The following is a 22622-nucleotide window of genomic DNA, read 5'->3' on the forward strand; positions in this document are numbered from 1 at the left end:
GTAGTGGGATAGATATGTGAGTCTCTTTTAGTTCCTGAGATTCCCTATTGCAGGGATAAATAACCTTTCTGGGCCATGAACCCATTTAGACTTTTCAGAGTATGTGATAGACACACTGACAAAATTGTTGTTCAGGGGAGATTTTCCTGTTCAGAAAATGGCTGCTTCAGCAATTGTGGTGAGCAGAAGGCAAGCTAGACCCCCAGGATGTTCTTTATCAATCCAGTAGGATCTTGATAGAAGGAAGAAAAAAATTTCTCCACATACATACGATGCTGGTGGTTTGCTCTGCATCATGCTAACTTCCTATTTAATTTTTTTAATTAAAAGAATCTTTTAAAAAGTCAGCTGGATCAAGTGGCCTGATGGGCACATTGGTACTCCCAGGTGCCACGTTGCCTCCCCTTGTCTTGCTGCAGTTCTTTGTACCTATTCTTTTCCCTTGATGAGGAGCCAATATAGCAGGTGCCTGTCACTGATTTCTTTGAATTTTGAGGTGTGAGATTTGCTTCTTGTTTCTGCTCTTCAGAGATTCTCATCCTAAAGCTGGAGAGACTGCTTTATGATGGGTTTATTTACTTAATCAATGGGCTCTGGTGTTGTCTAGGAAATGCTGACATTTTTGAAAGAGAAACTCCTAGTAACAGACAAACAAAGGTCCAGCAGTTAGGTCTGATGAAACAACGAAATGAAGGTCAGCTAATATTGCCCTCCGTCGCTTTCCCGGTGGCCATGACAGCAGGGGAGGTTTATTTGAAGATCCCAGACTCGGAGTCACTGCTCGTATTGTCACCCGCCTGAGCATTCGAGGCCAGGCCAACAGTTTAGGATATTAATGTATTCCACCGATCAGTGAAAAAGAAATTCCTTTGCATGTCTTTGTTTTGTTTACTCTTAATTCCCCCCTTTTTCCCTATGCACTTTGTTTGCAGTGCCTTTGTCTGGTGATGTTGCCGGGCATTTCTGATGAGAAAGGAAAGAATTACAGAGAGGGAGGAAGGGGGAGGAGTTGGTACTTTTGAAACATAAGGTGAATAATTTTCACCAGTGGGTCAGGTGAGTTAAAATTAATATTCTGGTTAGGATTGGGAATGCAAATATACGTAGAACCCCCCACCCCCAGCCCCTCTTCCTGAAGAAGTAAATCTCCTTGATTTGCTTTCTGGAGCCAGAAATTATTTTACAAAACCCCAAGCACCGCTGCTCCACAGGATGCCATGCCTCAGTGCATCTTTAGTATTCATCTTTGCTTCATTACCAGGGCCACCTCTCAGCCCACCCTGAGCAACTGCTAAAAGGGGCAAAATTACAGCAATTCATACTGCTGGTGACTTACTGCCAGGGAATAATTGGTTTCTGTTTGCAAGGGACATTATCGCAGCTATGCCTCCAAAACAAGAAATGGTTTGCAAGCTTGGGGGAAGGGGGATGTTCAGTGGAATGTATTTATCAGGATTTTCACAGGATTTGCAGGAAGGTGGTTCCTTAGAAAGAAAAGCTGTTTTTTATGAAGAGACAATGATCTAATAAAGACATGGGTGGGGAAATCAATATAGGTAGATTTGTTAAATGTTCCAATGCCTTATGCTACCCTAGAAGGAATTGTACATATACTTAGATATTTTTTAAATATATTCTTTGATCCCTCATGGAAATGTTAATGAGACAAAATGTGCTAAAGAGCTCTTCAGACACTGCCTGGAGAGGGAGGAATGAAATGCAGACCCTCTGGAGGGCTTCTAGCACACAAGAAGTCCCTTTGTTTCCTGTTTTAAAACCAGAGACATGTCTAAAATCGGGGACAAACTGAGAGCAGCCTGAAGAGACACTGCTGAAGACTAGGCTTTCTGTATTTTAAAAAGAGGGGGGGAAATGTGAATGCCACGGCCAACTTGATAGGCAGCATAAGGGGGTGGGTATTTAAAGTCCAGCCTGAAGGTGCTCTGAAGATGGGAGTGGGATGCAGTTAGGCCATCTTTCACTTAGACTTAATTAAGAACCTCATATGCTTTGTCTCTCAGGGACTCTATTCCTCAATAGAGGCCTCAGCCCCGAAATTGTATCTACAGGCCTGCTGCCTTTGTGCTGAGTTGCCACACTGAAGACAGTAGCAAGTGCAGGCCCCATGTTGCTGGAGGTCATCCCCTTGTTCAGAGAAGTGAGCCCGCATCCCCAAGAAAAAGCGAGAATAGTTGGGAGGGAGCCCTTTTTAGGAACTGGGGAATAACCAGCCTTTCTGTTTCTGTGTGTGTGTGTATCAACAAAAAGCCAGTGGGAGGTAAAAGAGGTTTTATAACACTTTCCACAACCTGATTGTGTAGACTTAATGAGGAGTCAGAGGTTATACCACAAAGGGCAAACACTTTTCCTCAAGGAATCAATGCAGTGTGTTAAAATCTACGAATGAGAAATATCTTGAATCTTGCACCCAGGACTTGTTTTCTGTAGGATCCTGCCAAGATTTGCATTTATCATTTTATGTAGCATTCTCTGTACATAGTCATAATGAAATGAGTTTCAGATAAGAGGGGAAGAAAGAGATTTACTTTGATATACTGGTGTAGGCTTTCATGGCTGATAGATTTGCTTCGACCTTTTTGGAGTCGATAAAGGAACTGGAATTAATGTAGGGTGATAGGAGAGGTCTCTAGTTTGCAAGAGAAATGTTGGTCTCTAGTTATATTGTAGGGTAAATTATAAGAGAAGAGTTTTCCATTAATCTGCCTGAGAATTCACACACATAGAGGTGCCCATATTTGGTTTCCTAGCACATGAGACTTCTTGGTAAATGGGATTATGTTCAGATTCAGGAGAGAGAAGACAAGCAGATAAATGATGGAGAGGAAGTATGAAGATACACACATGATGGTGTTGAGGCCATTGCTAAAGAAGGCAGGAAAAAAATTGGGCAACTCTTCACTTTGTATTCATGAAGTAATTGCAGCCCAATTTTTATCTTTCTGGATGAGATTTATTCTTCTAAATCCATCTCATTCTGATTTTATACTAAGTACCCCAAAGCTAGTTTGATTATCTCAGTTTAGAAATTATTGTTGCTTCTTGATGTCATTCAACATTTATTAAGAAGCATGTAAGTAAATGATAATAATTTGCACAGATGTACACACTATGAGGGATGTATTTGGGGAAGGGAGCAGAATGAGGTAGAGAGAAATAGCAGTATTAGGTTTATTGCTGATAGGTTATAGAATCTGGGGAAACTTAGGGGCTGCATTCGACCTTGTGGCAAGTTGTAAGTAACTCTTGGGCTGTAGGTTGTGCACCTGTGGCTTCCAAGTATTGTGAAGCTGTGACCCACTTCTGAACTACCATCTGGAAGCTGTTATAGAATGGATAAGGGCGAATGAAGTAATTAGAAACCAGACTCAAATGTCTTATTCCATCCAGAGTATGTAAGCCTACTATTGAGAAATCAGAAATGTAGCCTAGGAATGTTCTTACTTCTTAAATAGTAGTGTAAGCCAAAGGTGCTTCCTTCAGTTATACTTGATGTTTAACAGAGGCAAACAGATCCATCATTCAAATTTTAGTAATTTAAATATTTAATTATTGTAATGTGGCCTTTACAATATGTCAGAAAGTTTTAGCTTATATATAACTTCACAATAAAATAGTGCCTTGTATGATGATGTGTCTAAGATAATATACTTTTTAGGACATTTAATTCCATTTGTAGCATGGAGAGTTAAATTCTTAAGGGAGTTCTTATATCATATGTTCTTTCTTGCTTTCTAAGGAATTCCGTGGAGGCATTTATGTTAAGAATTGTTCTATCATAGGAATAATAAAAATAGAATGTTTAACTGTGAAGTTTCTAAATGAGTTTTCTGTGGTAGAATTGCAGTTACTCTTAGTTCTCTTTGCTGTGCATGAGTGCACAGCAAATGGAATATACTGTAAATGTACCTTCAGTGACAACCCCCTTCCCCTGCCACACCCTGTTATGCTGCCTCATTGTGCCATGGGTTGTTCCTAGGAAGGATGAGCAAGGAACTCTGGGAACGTACATCAAGAGTATTTACTTCAAGCAGGGTCACCCAAGTCGTCAAGGACATCCCAGCTGCACAGCTACAATGAGCAGGCACCTATACTGGGCATCAACAATATAGGAAGATGCTGGAAGCAGATGATAATTTCAGTGACAATGGCAAAGGTATCATTTCATACTACACAGGAAAATGCAGTGATATACCACTCCAGTATTTTATCAAGAAAACCTGACAAAGTGATTGGCAATATAGTGCCAGATGATGGGCCCCTCAGGTTGGATGGCATCTGATCTTTTGGAGTAATAATGGTGCTTATGATGCAGCCAGATTAAAGCTTTCTGTACATCTGGGTGCAGATAGTGCCATGGACAAAAGAAAGTCTGAAGTTCTAAAGACAAAATTACAGTGGGAACATGAAACATAAGCATGGACATGGGAAAGCTCAACAGTGTGAAAGATGAAATGAATCGCCTTTACATTGACTTTTTAGGTATCAGCAAATTAAAAGGGACTGGAATTGGACAGTTTCAGTCATAATATCCTATTGTTTAGTATTCAGGAGATGAAAAACAAGGAACAGTTATCTATATTCCAAGCCCTAATGCAGAAGAAGAGAAAGCTGATGAATTTTCAGCTTCACAGAACATGCAAGCAAGATGTGCTGCCTGTGTTGGAGACTGGAATGACAAAGTTAGAAATAGTAAGGAGGAAAATGTATTTGGCCTAGGAAACAGAAATGAAGCAGGGAAATAACTTTTTTCTTTCTGTCAATCCAAGTATTTCTTCATTCCTAACACAGGTAGTCCTCGAGTTACGATGGCAGTTGAGACTGGAATTGCCGTCGCTAAGTAATGTGGTGGAGAAGCACAACATCACATGACTGCATGCTTAGCAACAGCAATCTAGGCAGTCCCAGAAAACCAGAGGAACTGTGGAATGAAATCAAGGAATTGTTAAGGATGAATATGAAAAGAACTTGCCAGACTAAGGAATATAAGAAACCAAACTGGATGTCAAAACAGATAGTGGAAATTGTGGAGTCCTTGGGGTTCTCTGAGCTTGGTTCTTTTCTTGCAAACGTTTCATTACCCGGCTAGGTAACATCTTCAGTGCTAAAATGGGATGAGGTTTGCTCTCTGTTTATCTGCTGTGGCCTGCTTTGCCAGCGCTGGTGGGGGTTCTGTTTTGCTCTTCTGGTAGTTCATTGATTAGTGTATGTTGACTGCTTGATTGTGTGCCTGGTGGTGACCTTTGCTTATCTGGGTGATGATTGCTGGAGATTATTGCTGTTGATTGAATGCTGGTGAGGCGATCTTCTGGTCTTTTGTCTCTTTTGAATAGTATGTAGATGCTGTTGATCTCTATGTGTCTGTTAATTGCTGCCTTGTCTGAATACCAGGCTTCCAAGAATTCTCTTGCATGTTTGGATTTGGCTTGGTCTAAAATGCTGACAGTTTCCCAGTTAAAACTGTGGTTGAGTCTGTCCATGTGTTGTGCAATTAAGGAATTTTCATCATGTCTTCTGTCTGCTAGTTGGTGCTCATGGATGCATTCTGCTAGTCTTCTGCCTGTTTATCCTACATAGTGTTTGTTACAGTCCTTACACTGTATGTTGTAGATGACTCCTGTTTTTTCTTCTTGGGCAACTGGGTCTTTTGGTTTACTTAGGATGTTTTGGAGTGATTTTGTTGGTTTGTGTGCTACAGAGATGCCATATGGTTGTAATAATCTGTTGGTGGTTTCTGAGATGTTTCTGATGTATGGCAGTGTGATCCTTTTCATGGCTTGTGTGGGTTGTGTTGTAGTAGGTTGAGTGGTCAGGGAAACTGTCAGTATTTTAGACCAAGCCAAATCCAAACATGCAAGAGAATTCTTGGAAGCTTGGTATTCAGACAAGGCAGCAATTAACAGACACATAGAGATAAACAGCATCTACATACTATTCAAAAGAGACAAAAGACAGGAAGATCCCCTCACCAGCATTCAATCACCAGCAATCATCTCCAGCAATCATCACCCAGAGAAGCAAAGGTCACCACCAGGCACACAATCAAGCAGTCAACATACACTAATCAATGAACTACCAGAAGAGCAAAACAGAACCCCCACCAGCACTGGTAAAGCAGGCCACGGCAGATAAATAGAGAGCAAACCTCATCCCATTTTAGCACTGAAGATGTTACCTAGCCAGGTAATGAAACGTTTGCAAGAAAAGAACCAAGCTCAGAGAACCCCAAGGACTCCACAGTTCAACCCCGGCTATACATATTCGCCTCCATAGTGGAAATTGCCAAGAAGAGAAGAGAAGACAAAGAAAAGAAAGACAAAGATCTCAAAAAGGAACTTCAGAAAGTTAGAAGAGGCCAGAAATAGTATTATAATCACATTTATAAAGACACTGAAGATAGAAACAGAAAAACAAGGAAAGCCTTTCAAAATATATCTGAACTCAGAAGGAGGTTCCAATCTCACATTGGTATGCTAAAGACATCATTAGATAGACAGTAATTGATTTAAAGAAGATCAAATCTGGACAGGTTTACTAAATTCTATCCAGTAGAGTTGTTAATGTTCATGTTACCTTAGAAGATGTTTTTTATTTATAAAAACCTCTAGTACTAGAAGATAAAGTTAGATCAGCACTCTGGTCATTACCACGTTGGAAGGCCACAGGAATTGATGGAATATCTATAGAAATATGGCAAGCAACAGAAGAAGAATCTTTAAAGGTTCTAACCAAACTATGCCAGCAAATTTGGAGAATGACATGGTGGCTAACAGTTTGGAAGAGGTCAGTCTACTTACCAATATCAAGGAAAGAAGATGTAACAGATTGTGCAAATTATTGTGTAATATTCTTCATTTCACATGTTAGCAAGGTAATGCTTAGAATTATCAAACAAAATTGGAGTTCTACGTGGAAAGGGAAATGCCAAATGTACAATTGAGAAAGCCAAAGAATACCCCAAATAAGTCAATATGTCTGTCATTGATTATAGAAAGGCCTTTGTGATAACCATGCAAGCTATAGAATATACTTAGGAAAATGGAAATTCCAGAATATATTGTCCTTATGAGAAACCTATACACATAGGAAGCCATGGTCTGGATGGTTCACTGTGAAACAGACTGGCTGCAGGTTAGCAAGAGAGTTAGACAAGGCTGTATACTCTCTTTTGTATACTTAAGGGGGGTGGGTGTTGATTGGAATAAGATAAGTGTGGTTTTAAAATTGGAGGAAGAAACATTAATAACCTGTGCTGTGCTGATGACTCTGCTGTGATAGCTGAAAATTCAAATGATCTCCAAACTCTAGTAAAAAAAATCAGGGAGTAAAATAAAAAATGGGACTGCAATTAAATGTAATGTTCAAACTAATGACAAGAGCTACAGTAGCCAGCTTTAGAAATAATAATAAAGACAGTGAAGTGATGGGTGCCTTCTGCCTTTTAGGTTTGTCTATCAACAGTAAAGAAACTAGTACTCAAAAAATAGGCCACAGACCAGCACTTGGTGGGGAATAATGAAGGCCTTGGAAAAGACATTTAGATGCCATGATGTATCTATACCCACAGAGTTCAGAATTGGGCAGACAATGGTTTTCCCGGTGGAAGCAAATTTGGACATTAAGCAGGATATTGTCTTTTTTTTAACTTTGATTGTGGAGAGGGCTCTTGAAAATACCATGGGTCGCCAAGAAAGCAAACAAATAGATCATTGAACAAATCAGTCCAGAATTGTCACTCAAGACTTAAAGGACCAGGTTTAAATTATTATGTTTTGAATACTTTATGTGGAGATCCAGCTCCCTTGAGAACTTTATAATGTTAGGAAAGGTGGAAGAAAAGAGAAGAAGAGGATCACCAGCATCAAGATTGGCGGACTTGATTATAGTAGTGATGGGTACACCACTGGGAGACTTGAAGGGCCAAGTTGGGGACATATCACCCTGGAGAAGGTCTATCTACATGGTTGCTAAGACTCAACACTGACTTGAACGCACATCAGTCACAATTAGTGACAAAATCATTGGCAGCATATTCTAGAACTAATTGCCATTTGCAGGGTTCACAGAAGCATACTAGATAGAGGCATTACTTAATGGCCTGTTACTTGGATTTTCCTAGGAGATACATTGGTGAGATGAATCCAAAGACTGAACTTTCTATCATGCAGTTTTCCTGATGAGCCAAGTTTGAAGAAATTTGCGGAACCCTTCCAGGAACAGGAAGGAATGTTTGTTAGCCCCACTAGGTAGATCGGACCAAGAAATGGACTCAACAGAAATGCTAAAACTACTTTTATTGAGGTTGGTTATAAATATAGAATCCTCCAAGTTTGATTGTACTTATACCTCCTCCTCCTCCTCCTTATAATTCAGTGAATTAGGGAAGCGTCTGCATGAGTTGCTTCTGAGTGCATTATCTCATAATTCTGGATTTTAAAAATGCCTCGACCCCTTTTGTCTGGATAACAGTTCTTGCATGTCTCTAAGGTCAGTAAGGTCATCTTCCTTACTCTCTACAATGTTGCGTGTATGGAATGTTAAGAGAGAAGAGCAAGAAAGAAAGTGAAGGTGGAACTGGTATAGCTCTCTGGTTCACTCTTTTAGTGTCTTTGCTTTCTTTTATTCTTGTTATGCCCCCATTTTTGTTGCTACGTATTTTATCAGTAACATGTTTCTTTCCTTAGTGTACCAGGCCACATTCTGTCTTAGCAGGGAAGGCAAGAGGTGGCAGGACAGCAGTTTAATGCCTTCAGTTGCACTTTTACTCCTTCCCTTCAGGATCACAGAAATCAGTATCTGTACAGTTCTTCCAAGCTGGAGTACCTTATGTCTATCCTCTCCTCTCCTCTCCTCTCCTCCCTGTAGTTCTGGGGGACCAATAGGGACCTTGGGAAATTTGAAAGCATGTTGAATATGTTGTTGGCATTCTCTCACAGAATGGTTTCCAAGTTTTGCCTGTTCACAAATTAAGGGGTCTAGTTAGTCACAACCATCCAAGTACAAGTAGACAAATAGATAAGTTTGTTTCCAGCAATGCTTTCTAGCTCTCCCAAGGCACTCCATACCAGTTGGTTGTCTTTTTTGGTAGAAAAAAGCACTAGGCTGCAGCTACCCACCATTTCTATCTCCAATAATCCTTTTGGGCCTATACAAGACTCAGAGTATTCTTGGAAATAAAAATATTGCAAATTGACCCTTTGTTTGCAGCATGTAAGCTTCCTATTTTTAACTTTAAAAAAGGATTAAAATCAGATGAGACCAAGAACCTGGCAGGGAAGTTTATTTGTGGTCTACGTTACCTATTTCTGAAATGAAGCAATGGAACATTTTTCAAATAAATTACTCCAAATAGGACAAATATTGAATTGGAGTTGCCTGGAAGGCTGTACTAAACCTGTGAGGACAATTAAACTTTAATTTTTTGTTTTAATCCAGACCCATTACTATTTCAAGTAGAAGCCTATTTTCATAGAACCATAGAATGACAAAATTGGAAGGGGCATTTTAATGTAGGAGACTAAATTAAACATTCCTAATAAATGGTTGATTACTCTGCTTAAATGCTTCCAATGAAAGGGAACTCACCAGCTCACTTGGTAATTGTCAAACTGCTCCTATCATTTGGAAGTTTTTCCTGGAATCTGCTTTCCTGTAACTTAAGAACATTATTCCATGAGCTGCACTCTGGATGACAGAGACCAGATCTTGAACTTCTGTGTGCTTGAAAATGCTATCACATATATCCCTCAGTCATCCACACTACCTAGTCATTTTTATGTAAGATGGGTGGCTATATAAATTTGATTGATTGATTGATTGATAGAATGTTTAGTACCTTTTAAAGTTTTGATTACTTAGATATTAGGCATAATTCCTGGAAGTTGGTTCCAGAGGATTGGCCCTGGATAAAAAAAGCTCTCAAGCATGTTTTGCTACAAAGAGATTCCAATTGCCTCTGGCCAGACTTCCACAAAACTGGTGTCTTTTAATTTCCACTTAAAAGTACCTAATATTTAAAACCTTCATTAATTTGGAAGTAGGGGAAGAAGTTGCATCTCGCCTTTGCATTATATTAGCTAATCAAACCCATACACATACAAGAACTTCTGAATCCTGGATTCTGTTGTGCTGTCATGAATGCCACCAGCATTTTTTTTCTTTCAGTGCTGGAAATTTGTTGTGTGATAATTCAGTTGAAAATGAAGTACTCAATTGTAAACAAGGCTAACTTTGCAATTGCAGAGTGGATAGACTGAAGCTTTCTTACTTCAAAATTAAATTGATTTTTTTTCCATCTGTCATTTTGTTGGTTGAAGGATATTGGAAGCTTCTGTAAAGGTTCTTGATTGCGGATTATCCAAATGCGGTTGATGAATGTTCAGTGTCAGGAGCAGGGGATTTAGCGTATGAATTTCCCAGGGTTTGATAATCTCATAGGGCAGCTGAATGTGACTGCTTCTCCAATAATCTACTTAACTCAGTAGTTCTACCCTTCTATTGCCTTGTAAGGAGAATGAGATTCCTAGATCGTTTGCATGATAAGTAGCTTCAGACCCTGTGAGCCTTTGAAGGGGCAGCCGAGAGTTAATTGTGGCAGATTGAACTAATGGCTTCCCATATTCACTGGTTAAGTGAGGACAAGAACTTGAAAAGCTTTCTTCATTTAAGTACAGTAACGGGCCTCACAGTATAATTTAAGAGCCAAAATGTTAATAAAGCTTTACTGATTTAGGGGAATGTGTTCTCCATGTTCCAAATTTACTGGATTTGCTGAAAGAACAGGATACATCAGGTTTTGCTCTCGAAATATGCAGAAGAAATTAATAGACTTTTAAAAATCTTATTTATAATCTCTAGGAGATTATTATTAGCCTATGGCCAAACCGTATAGTGATGATAATTTTGTACCAAACCTCCATCTACAGTGGATTAAACCAATTTGTGCATATGTAGATTATCAATATAGCTATACATAGAAATACACAATTACATATTCTATGGAACATATACAACAGCCTTTTCCAATCTGATCTCTTGTGGTGGACTAAGAGAATAACAGAATATGATAGTGGAGATGTAATTTAGAAGGGCTAGAGCATTCATTATTCTCCATGCAAATCCTTTTGTAGATTAATTTATGAACAAGCTGGTGCAACTTCATTCAAGGATATGGTTTTGCAACTGCAGTTTCATGTGGGTTTTGTTCTACTTGAATAAATTGCTATAGAAAACTTCACAGTCAAGGTATTTGTCCCAAGCTTTTGGTTCTTTCTCTATGAGGGAACCAGTGTGTTGGACGATTTTGGAACATCTGAACTCAGGTTATTTAAGGTTGCCTATGTGATTAAGGAGGACAGAAGAAATACAGACAGTCTTATGCAAGGAGTCACAGAGAAGACAAGGGTGATCTTATTTAGACTGAAGAAGAAAGAATGGATAGTCCTCAGCATCAAAAGTGATAAGCAAACTTTAAAAGAATCAGATGGGCAAGAACTGTTTAACTTGTGAACCACTAAAGTTAGAGTTGAAACAGCTGGATAAATTTTCCAAGAGCATCTTGAAAGATGACCTGAGACTTGGGTGTAGAAGTGAATGGACAAATCTAGTTATACAGTCTTCCATTTCTTTAGTTCCTTCTTCACTGACAGATGCTCCTGAAAATCATAGTACTGATTGATTAGCTTTTTGTTCTGTGACAGAATGTGCTGAGAGATGGATTTATTTACAGAGAAGCTTCAGTTGGTCCTCTTTACAACCACAAATGGGATCTTGGGGACAGAAAAATTGTGTTCTTTGCTGCTAGTACTAATTGCATCCCTGGTATGGATGATCCTTTTAAAAATTCTAAGACAAAAAAGTTGGTAGCCTGACAATTCTCCTGGAGTGTGGCTTTTTGAAGCTTTAGGAATCCAGTATAGTCTCTGGCAAACAGAGGGCAAATCCTCTGAGATGCTTTGTTGAACGTAATTTGAAAAATAGGTTGGGAATGACTGCTGCCACTAACACATTGTCCATTAGGGATGGACAAAAAGTTAGGGACAATAAATGAAATGCCATAAATTGGAATCAGAACAAGATATTGATTGATATTGTCATCTTCTGTATCCCTGGCCTGGATATTTAGTTGCCAGCTACATAAGTGATACAGAAAAATCTTCAACATTTTCACAGTACTTCAGCTTCAGTAGCAGACATTTAATCTGCTACTTAACCAACATAGTTGTAAAACTGGAGCAGAATTTAGAAGACATTAGAGTAGCAAAAACGTAGAGATGGAGATGCATCATCTCTGACTGTATTATAGCAGAAATATTAGAAAGCTAGTTGATCATATATTGCAGAACATCTCATAGATAATTTATAGAGAAATTACAAATACTCTGAATTGAAGTGTATAACAAGAAAGCTATGTAATTTCATGTATATGTGTGTTCCCTTTATCCCAAGATAACATGAGATGGTGGACACTAGAGTGCTTGCAGATGCACATCCTCTGGCCTCCAGACTCACTTCCCATCTAACTATTATATTTTATGATTATTTTCATATAAAAATCAAAGGGTAAGCTAGCATGCTATAAAGCAAAGTGCAGGCCTCTAGCACCATCTTGATCTGGGCCCATAGTTATAATTAGAAAATAAAGTATGTGGGTTGGTATACCTCAATGCTTTATTTGAAAATCTGCTTTTCTCCCCCCCCCCCGCAAAAGACAGAGATAAATTGGGGTGGGAGAGATCATAGTAGATGGCATGTGGTGGGAAACACTACATTGATTTGAATTCTGATACTTGTCTGTTTTTTATTGCGCACATCACTGTAGCAGCCATTTTGTTTATGGAAGCCTCTCATCTCCCCCATATTGTCAGTCATGTAGTGAGAGCACCACAGTAAGCTTTCCACATTCCAAATATATCTGTCAGCTCTGCTCTATCATACACTCTGGGATATTAACATGTTATTCATTGATAAATTATTCAGGCCTTCTTCCTTTCAAATTTATGGTTCTTGCTGCATATCTTCTGTGACCTGACCACAAAACATTTTCCACATGTTCTTTATGATAACTTTGGTTGCATTACCCGTTTGGTTGTAAACTGAGATTTTTTTTCCTGGTTAATCATTTGTGATTGATTTGCCCCGAACAAAAATGAATAGATTGTTAAGAATGTGGGGTAGAGGACAGAAAACTGGAACTCTGCAATGCCTAATTCTCTCAGGTTTTTGCTCCAGTCTTTCTTCTGAATGCACTTTAACTGTTGTCCCCTTTAACAACAGTGTGATGAATGGAAGTAGCTGTTCCAGCCTCAGATGGCTCTTGTGGTTATTCACCAGCCTTTGCTGCCACCACCCATCTCTGGTCTTTCCAGTCCAGGTGGTAGGCATCTTTCCTTCTGACTTTATAGAACAGCTTATTTGTGAATAAGGAGATACATTAATTAATTAATTTTCCTTTTTGTCCCTTCATGGTTATAAAGTTGTGTTTTCAGTGCATAGGAGGACTCAATCTTTTAAAAATGCAAAGAAATCCAAGTCATCCAAGTCCAAGAACAGCCAAACACTTGAAAGAATGAAGTACAGAAAAGAAAAAGAAAATAACAGCAAACTACCTTTGCTAGGCATCCTCATTAGCAGAGAAAATAATGGCCTACTAGAAACCTAAGTCCATAGAAAAGCAACTCACACAAACTTATTTATTTATTTATTTATGCATGCATGCATGCATGCATGCTGCCCATCTCTCCCAGAGGGCAACTCCGGGTGGCTCACAATTAAAACCATCCTCAACTATTACAGCTGCAACCCAATAACACATAAAAAGTACAAAAAAACCCTATGCAGGCAAGCTGTAACACACTGCAGCACACCAGAACTGCAAAACACAATAGATAATAATCTACTTTCAAGACACCCTTCAACATAATGAATCCCCCTGCAGCCTCATGAAAAAGTAGATGTCCACCCAACTGGCTATAACAAAATATTACAATTTACCAAAAGGTAAACCTCTCATACATCAAAGGCATTTCATAATCTATCCACAGGCTACTCCAATATGCAGAATAGCTGTAAAATACAAACCAAGAAAGTCCCTAAAAACATTATGTGCAAATAGATGACCTAATACCAAAAGAGGATAAAGAAGAGCCATATACAAAATAAAATGCAAAGACTCTGAACACAATTTGAAAATACAGAATGTTAGCACTGCTTGTAAGCATGGGTCTCTATGGGATGGGGCCTCAAGGGGGGCAAATAATGTCAGTGTGCAAACAATGCAACTTCCATACTTTCATTGAAAGTTATGTCATTGCATAATCATACAACTTATGTGATGTCATGACACACATAAAATGTTGACGTCATTGGGGTTTGTCATGGATACCACTAACTTATAAGTTATCTGTTTCTGATATACACTAGATAAGTTTAGTTTTCTCTGCAGTCATTTCTTAAAAGTAAATATCATGAGAAGTCATTCCTTTTGTGGGTATATTGATCTTTTCTTCTCAGTTTTAACTTGTCATTCAAAAAGAAAGCCTACAGCTTGAGTTATTCACGTAGAGTTTCTCAAAGTGTGATTTATGATGTCAGTGGGGTTAAATGTTTTTCATTTATAACAACACAACTATGATAGAAATAGATGGACTGGGCAGCCCATGCTGAAATGTTTATTGGTGTGCCTGACAGCATATTAGGACGATGATGTGTCTTGTTAAAAAACACCAGCCCAAGGAGATATTTTTAGTATTTGAATAGCACAGGGAGTATTTAAAGAAATCACTTCCTTAGCTATATAATGATCAAGAATCCAAAGCGTTCCAGGGACCACAAGGCCCAGAAAGAACTAATCTTTGAAAGACAACCTTCTGCTCTGGCATACTTTTTCTTTTCTTTTTTTTGTTCTTCCATCAACTGTTCATTTTTAAAATCCTGCTTCAGTGTTTCTCTCAAAGTTGTTTTTTCTTTTGTTGTGATGTAATGACAGGAGTTGGAAAGGCGAACTTCTTGCTGCTGACTGTGTAGTGAGGACCAGACTTCATGACCGCCCACCAGGGGCTGCCAACATATGTGCCAATGATTCCAGGCCTTTGCCCCTTTCCCACAATGCCCTGGGCTTGCTTCACTTCCTTTTCATATCTATGTTTGCCTTCACACAGCCATGCTAGAGAAGTGTTTTTCTCCCAAACAGAAACATTGGGTTAGAAATATAAAACTAAGATAAAGTTGGACGAATAATTGCTTTTACTGCCTCAGAACAAATGTTTCAAAGTTTGGTCAAAGGAAACTGTCCTCTAATTGGAAAGCTCTGCTGAATATGGAGTCTTTAACAACTCTGCTTCCCAGAAAGAAAATGGAAAGTGTTTCAAATTCCACTTGGAAATAGCAAAGTATATTATCTGGCATTTCTCTAAAAAAAAAAAAAAAAAAGGAGGAACAGATTCGAGAGAGAGAGAGAGAGAGTGCAATTGAAGTCTAACAATGATAGATGAGGGGAAACATTTATCTCATTTCCTTTCATTCACTCAAATTGTGCCTGTGGTTTGGGACCATAAACTCTGGGAATTATTTCATCATAGAGACAATAAACATTTTGGGTTAGAAATTCAGTATACACTTTTTCTGATGGAATTTGACATGCAAGACATGAAAATGTTTCTTTTAAAAAAAAAAAAAAAACTCATTCTTTTTACCTTACCAGCTAGTCTCAGTGGATAAGAAGAAAAACAAAGACCTTTTTTGCCCACAATTCATTGGAATTGTAGATACACTGAAGCTGTATTGTATCTGCAGACATTAATGTTGATCTTCATTCCTGTGTGATAATTGCTTAAATCACTCTTGCAGCATTATAGAAGGGTAGATATGCATAAAAGAAAACACAAAATGTTAATGAAAGGAGTTTTCCCATTAGAAAAGATTTTATTAGATCAAAGTTGCCAATTCTAAATCCTGAGATTAAAGATTAATTTAGGTTATATACCATGCCTAGCAGAGTTACAGTTTTAAAATATGTACAGGGATGATTAAGCATCAAGAACCACTTTTATAATACAGTGCATTCGGAAAGTATTCAGATCCCCTTCACTTTTTTCAATTTTGTTATGTTGCAGCCTGATACTACAATCGTTCAAATTCATTTTTTTTTCTCGTTAATCTACACTCAGTACCCCATAATGACAAAGTGAAAACAGAATTTTAGAAATGTCTGTAAATTTATTAAAAAGGAAAAACTGAAATATCACATGCACTTAAGTATTCAGACCCTTTACTCAGTACTTTGTTGAAGCACCTTTGGCAGCAATTACAGCCTCAAGTCTTTTTCAGCATGACATGACAAGTTTTGCACACCTGGATTGGGGGATTTTCTGCCATTCTTCTTTGCAAATCCTCTCAAGCTCAATCAGGTTGGAAGGGGACTGTCGGTGGACAGCCATTTTCAGGTCTCTCCAGAGATGTTCAATAGGGTTCAAGTCAGGGCTCTGGCTGGGCCACTCTAGGACATTCACAGAAGTGTCCCTAAGTCATTCCTGTGTTGTCTCGTCTGTGTGCTTAGGATCGTTGTCATGTTGGAAGGTGAACCTTCGGCCCAGTCTGAGGTTCTGAGCGCTGTGGAACAGGTTTTCATTGAGGATATCTCTGTACTTTGTTCCATTCAGCTTTCCCTCAACCCTGACCAGTCTCCCAGTCCCTGCTGCTGAAAAACACCCCCACAGCATGATGCTGCCACCACCATGCTTCACTGTTGGGATGGTATTGGGCAGGTGATGAGCGCTGCCTGGTTTCCTCCAGATATAACATTTAGAATTGAGGCCAAACAGCTCAATCTTGGTTTCATCAGACCAGAGAATCTTGTTCCTCACAGTCTGAGAGTCCTTCAGGTGCTTTTTTGCAAACTCCAAGCAGGCTTTCCTGTGTTTTGCACTGAGGAGAGACTTCCGTCTAGCCACTCTGCCATAAAGCCCAGATTGGTGGAGGGCTGCAGTGATGGTTGTCCTTCCGGAACTTTGTCACATCTCCACACAGGATCTCTGGAGCTCAGTCAGAGTGACCATTGGGTTCTTGGTCACCTCTATGGCTCTTCTCCCCCGGTTGTTCAGTTTGGCCAGGCAACCAGCTCTTGGAAGAGCCCTGGTTGTGCCAAACTTCTTCCATTTGAGAATTATGGAGGCTGCTGTGCTCTTGGGAGCCTTCAGTGCAGCAGAAATGTTTTTGTAGCCTTCCCCAGATCTGTGCCTTGCAATAATCCTGTCTCTGAGCTCTGCAGGCAGTTCCTTTGACCTCATGGCTTTTGCTGATACAGTATGCGTTGTCAGCTGTGAGGCCTTCTATAGAGAGGTGTGTGCCTTTCCAAATCACGTCCAATCAATTCATTTACCACAGGTGGCCTCCAATCAAGGTGTAGAAACAGCTCAGCAACTATCAAGAGAAATAGGAGGCACCTGAGCTAAATTTCAAGTGCTGTTGCAAAGGGTCTGAACACTTCTGCCAGTGTGATATTTCAGTTTTTCCTTTTTAATAAATTTACAGACATTTCTAAAATTCTGTTTTCACTTTGTCATTATGGGGTACTGAGTGTAGATTAGTGAGAAAAAAAATGAATTTGAATGATTGTAGTGTCAGGTTGCAACGTAACAAAATTGAAAAAAGTGAAGGGGGTCTGAATACTTTCTGAATGCACTGTATATCATAAATATTGATTGATTATAAAGTTGTTAGCTTTGAATAACATTGAAAAATATATTACAGTACAGATATGATGAACTTATTGCACATATTCTATGATGTTCTTAAAGCTTTCTCCAGTGCATGACTCTATTGTTAAGGATTTTGTGATTGAAGGCCAAGTTTTAACTCAGAAAATTAAAATCGGTTTTAAAAGAATGTGATTCGGTACCTGCATTTATCTGGTTAAATAAATCCTGGTGGTTTCAGGAGTGAGGCAACTTTATGATTAGTACATGCCAAATAAGGTTACCACCAAGTTTTTCAAACTGGAAAACTAATTGCATACCTCCATCTTTTCTAGTGAGTTACATCTGACAAATTCTTTTATGCTACATAGGATGGCCTGGCAGTGCTTAACTCCAAATATGAAGTCATGTTGGCTTTTTAAGAAAAAATAATAATTACAGATTTTTTTTCCAGGATTTTATTAATCTGGGCTGATGTTTTCCTCATTTGTACTAAATATTACATTTCAAATGTGTTCAGTTGTACATTATATAATGCATTAACGATTGATGATTGATTATGTGCCATCAAGTTGTTTTTGACTCCTAGCGACCACATAGATAGATTTTCTCCATGATGATCTATCCCTAACTTGTTCTTTCAAGTCTCCCAACAGTGCACTCAATATACAGATTTAAATTTCAAAAGTGAATGCTGTCTAGTGATGCATTCCTTTTATCATAGATTTGACCCAGTGTAATCTTGGTGCCAAAGTTTGTGCTATATTATTTCTTAGACAGATTGCCATTTCTTTGCTTGAATGTCCAATGTATATTGTATAAGTATTCTTTTATTTGGAGGAAAATCTATCATGAAGTTTTTTGGCACAATCTATTGGAAATGATAGAAATCTGCAATATCACATGGGTTAATTTGAATTGTACTCTGGGGTAAATTATGCTGTGAATTCTTTTGAAGATAATTGAATAAGGAAGTGGGCAGAACTCAGCCCTAATAACCTCGCAGATCTGATTCTCTAGAGACTGGACTTTACCAGCCAGTACGTTTATTTCAGTTCCTGCCAAATTATATAGCTTTCTGAGTCTTCAACAACTGCTCTACAAGGCCAGCTTTTGATTTCTGTTCATGGCTGCCACAACTCTTGATAGCAAACTCCAGAACCTAAATTTAAGATTGTTTCTCAAGCTGTGGCAGATAAAAAGGAAGTCAAAAGCAATAATACAACTGCTTCTTTGGGGCAAAGGGACACAGGTGCAGCTGAAATGTTTAATACCAACACAGCACACAAGCAAAAGAGCCAGGCTGCCACAACATCTATGAAGGTCTCTGAAAAAGTAAGTGTTACATCAAAAACCCTTTACCAATACATTCACCCAAATAGGTGTGATTTCAGGCTAAAGTGCTATGTAACAAAGAATAAACTGTCTGTACTTTTTCTGCTTCTCATGAAGAGAGAAAGTAGAGTTTGACTCTGAGAGTATCTCTTGACCAGTAGCAGACAGGACTAGGTGATTTGCAGAAGATACTGTAATGTTAATGTTAATTTTCAAGCACTTTGATATCTGAACAGCCTATGAATATTATCTTGCTCTGCACTGAAAATGCAATAGGTCTTTAAGAGCACTTAAGTATGCTCCATGCTTATCCATCACAGACTAACAAACTGTTGTTGTCCTTTCCAAAAGCATGCCCAGAAATAGTGCTCTCTGGATCTCCAGGGAAGGATCTTCATTGAAGTGGGAATAAATGAATTAGTCTTGAAGGAGCTACAAGACCCTTTATTGTATTTGCTGCAAAAAAACCCTAACATAGCTGGTCTTCTGGAAATTCTTCTTTGTGATTTGAGGCTTTACCTGCAAAAAGTCATTGTAATAAAAGTGTAGCAAACTTCATCTGTGACAATTCTCACATTCTAGCTCTCCTTGCAAGCCAAACTCATGCCTCCCTCCATCGTCACTCAAATTTACCTTCTGCACATCCAAGTCTTTTATGCATTGAAGCAGGCATGATAATAGTTTTGCCAGATGTTGTTAGTCTCTTGGTTGTTTTTTGCTCTAACAGTCTAACTAGATATAGTAGCTCACGGAAAACCAACCCTTGACAGAGAAGGGAAATATGGAACAAGAGAATGAACGCTATTCCTGCCAGTCCTTCCTTCGTCAGCTATTCCTGTTCGTCATCTGAAAACAGACAAAAGCAGAATGATAAGGAGCTGCCTTGTCTGGTTCTCAGAGAGCTCCCCTCCAGCATGCAGCATCCCCTCGCTCTCTCCTGCAGAACTTTGCGCTTGTTTAGGCATCTTGCTCAGCCGTTCCAAAGGCACTGCAAAAGCACCAAGAGAAGAACTCAGCAGCTTGGCAGGCTCTGCCGCTCGGAAACTTTGCAATGCAGGAGACAGTGCCCACCATTGTGCTGCCCTTCTGCAATGGATGGGAGTAAAATAAGCTTGAATGAGTGACTCACTTCAGGGGTACATTGATGTTTACATTTGCCATGCACGACTTTGCATATTTTCTTTGGAGGCCTAATTTCAGTCACCATGAAAGTAACTTCTCTTTTTATACTGTTTTCTTTCACCAGATAGATCTCACTTCTTCATCCATACATTCAGACTAGCACAGCTTTTCCCTCTAGACATTTTCTCTCTAGAGGCTTCCCTTCAACCCAGTCACGGATTTCAGCAGTTCCGTCTCTCACGCATTTGTCTGGGTGAACATCCACAGAACCAAAATCCAGCCTATAAATGCTTTATATGTTTTGGATATCCATCCTCCTCCTCTAAGAATTCTCTTAGCCAACTGCTTAAGTTATGTTTTTGGTTTTGCTTTTTGTCCCTTATGATGCTGTTGGGATTTTTTATTATTTTGCACGGGCAGGTTTATTCTTATTCAGGGTTTTTTTAAAGTTGTTTTTGATTAGTAGGTGGTCAGAGCCTTCAGGAATGTGTGGCATCAAATATAGTAAGTAAATGAATCAATATAGATATCGCATTGAAAACAGATAGGAACTAAAATTTCAAGAAATGTTCTAAAAATCAGCACAGAGAAGTATATCAGAAAACATACTATCGAAGTATGTTTTTTCTTGACTAATAGACTGCCTATTACAGTAATACATACCAGAGAATCATACACCAAATGTATGCATAGTTTTAGCATAAGCAGCATAATGAAGGAATGACACAGGAATTGGAAATTGAATCTCCTGAACCTTATTTTTACTCTCAATAATGGGTTGCGAACTGGATCAGAATGTGACCACGGGGAGGCTGGGCCTGGCAGTCTTGCCCTGAATTGTCCGGTTGAATATAGTCCTGTTCCAGTCAGCATCCCTGTTGCAAACACAAAAGGCTCCCAGAAAGGAAAGCTGCTGCTCCTCACCTCCTTTGGGTCTTCAACCTTTGCATATTAATCCCCACTGGCCAGGAAAAAGATAGCTCCAATATTCTTTATCATCCTAGCTAACTCAGCAGGTCAGGTAATATCAATGGGTGCAATACTATTGAATCAGGAAACCTGAATGAGGAACTGAGTTTATGAAATGATTGATTTGATTTGGTTACAGTAGTCTACTTTATCACACTGGATTTTATGTGTTTTACTGCCTTTTCTCCTTTTCTTTTCTTTTTTTTTCTTTTAATAAACATTTACTCATAACTGGAGTTGGAGCAGGGGATTTTATCTTTAAAGGACTGTTCCTCTAATATATTTAGGTTGAATTTAGCTAACTTGCCTAAGAGGAGGTTAAATGAATGCTGGCTGGATGGCTCCCTTACTCCCAGTGGCTTAGTTTGTTGCAGCCTTAGAGATTCCCTTCTCCTGGGATCAGAGAAAAGGGATAGGTGGCAACAGATCTCCATGTTAAATCTTGTGGCTACTGGCCGAGCTTACAAGGAAGTCAGGGGATGAGAAGTTATTTAGGGATGGACAGCATTTTGGTGATTGGGAACAAAGGTCTCATTTTGCCAAGTGAACAGTACTTTCTGACTATTTTCCTGGTGTTATCGTTTTTAAAAACTATATCAAACCAGCTATATGACTGAAGGTACTGTTTCTATTTTTTCCCTTCCTCAAAATGGTGGAAAATTGTATAGCGATTTCATCTAAATGTGAAATTCTGTACGATGAAAAAATATAACGAAAGAGAGATGGGCTTTTCAAAGCTGACCTATTTAATTTAAAATCTTTAAAGAGGAGGAATATGAAAGTGGAATCCATGCATTTTTTAGGTTACTCTTCAGCCACTACATACAAAATTATTGCAACTAATAAACATTAATCCTATAACTAGTATTTATTTAATGCTTTTGTGTGTGTGCGTATTCATTCCAATCTTAAACTACATCTATCTGTAAAATTATAGTAATGGGGATCAAGACTAACATGCATTTTCTTGTGGCCTGGGCACTCAGGTTATTTGAAATCAGAAATGCTGAATTACTTCATTAAATACTGAGAATTTGTATGTGAACTTTTTGTGCACTTAATATTCTTAAAATTGTGGTATCCTTTCTGAAAATTGTGTGTGTGAATGTGTTAAACAAACATCTTTGCATGAAGCTCTATCCCCTGTACTTGTGTTTCTTCAGCAAAATGGAAATATGCTAGTTTCCCAAGCAGAATATAAGACTAATTCCTTTTATTACTGTGACAGTTTGATGGTTCCCACTTCTATTTAACAAATCAAAACAGGAATAAAGATTTAGCTGATAAAATTAAATCATACACACATCAGTCCTCAAAATAGGCAACTTGCTGAAATGCCTTTGAAATGGCTCCAGAGACTGAACAGTTGAATTGATAAAACTGAGAAATCAAATGTTGCCTTTTAGGAATAAATCCATTCTTCTCCAATGGAGACTTCTTTAAAGTGTATCTGTTTATGAGATTTAAAATAATTATAAAGAATAA

The 22622-nt window shown here is 38.7% G+C and overlaps 2 protein-coding genes across 3 annotated transcripts in view; one reads left to right on the forward strand and one right to left on the reverse strand.

Moving 5' to 3' along the window:
• Positions 1-22622, forward strand: part of STX8 (syntaxin 8) — a 110711-nt gene that overhangs the window by 85079 nt on the left and 3010 nt on the right. The window lies entirely within an intron of this gene.
• NTN1 (netrin 1) overlaps positions 1-22622 on the reverse strand; it is a 215951-nt gene that overhangs the window by 35777 nt on the left and 157552 nt on the right. The window lies entirely within an intron of this gene.

The sequence above is a fragment of the Python bivittatus genome, unplaced genomic scaffold (assembly GCF_059951505.1).
Source record: "Python bivittatus isolate LINGU-HERP-01145 unplaced genomic scaffold, Pbiv_v1 ctg000080_np1212, whole genome shotgun sequence".
NCBI classification, from domain to species: domain Eukaryota; kingdom Metazoa; phylum Chordata; class Lepidosauria; order Squamata; family Pythonidae; genus Python; species Python bivittatus.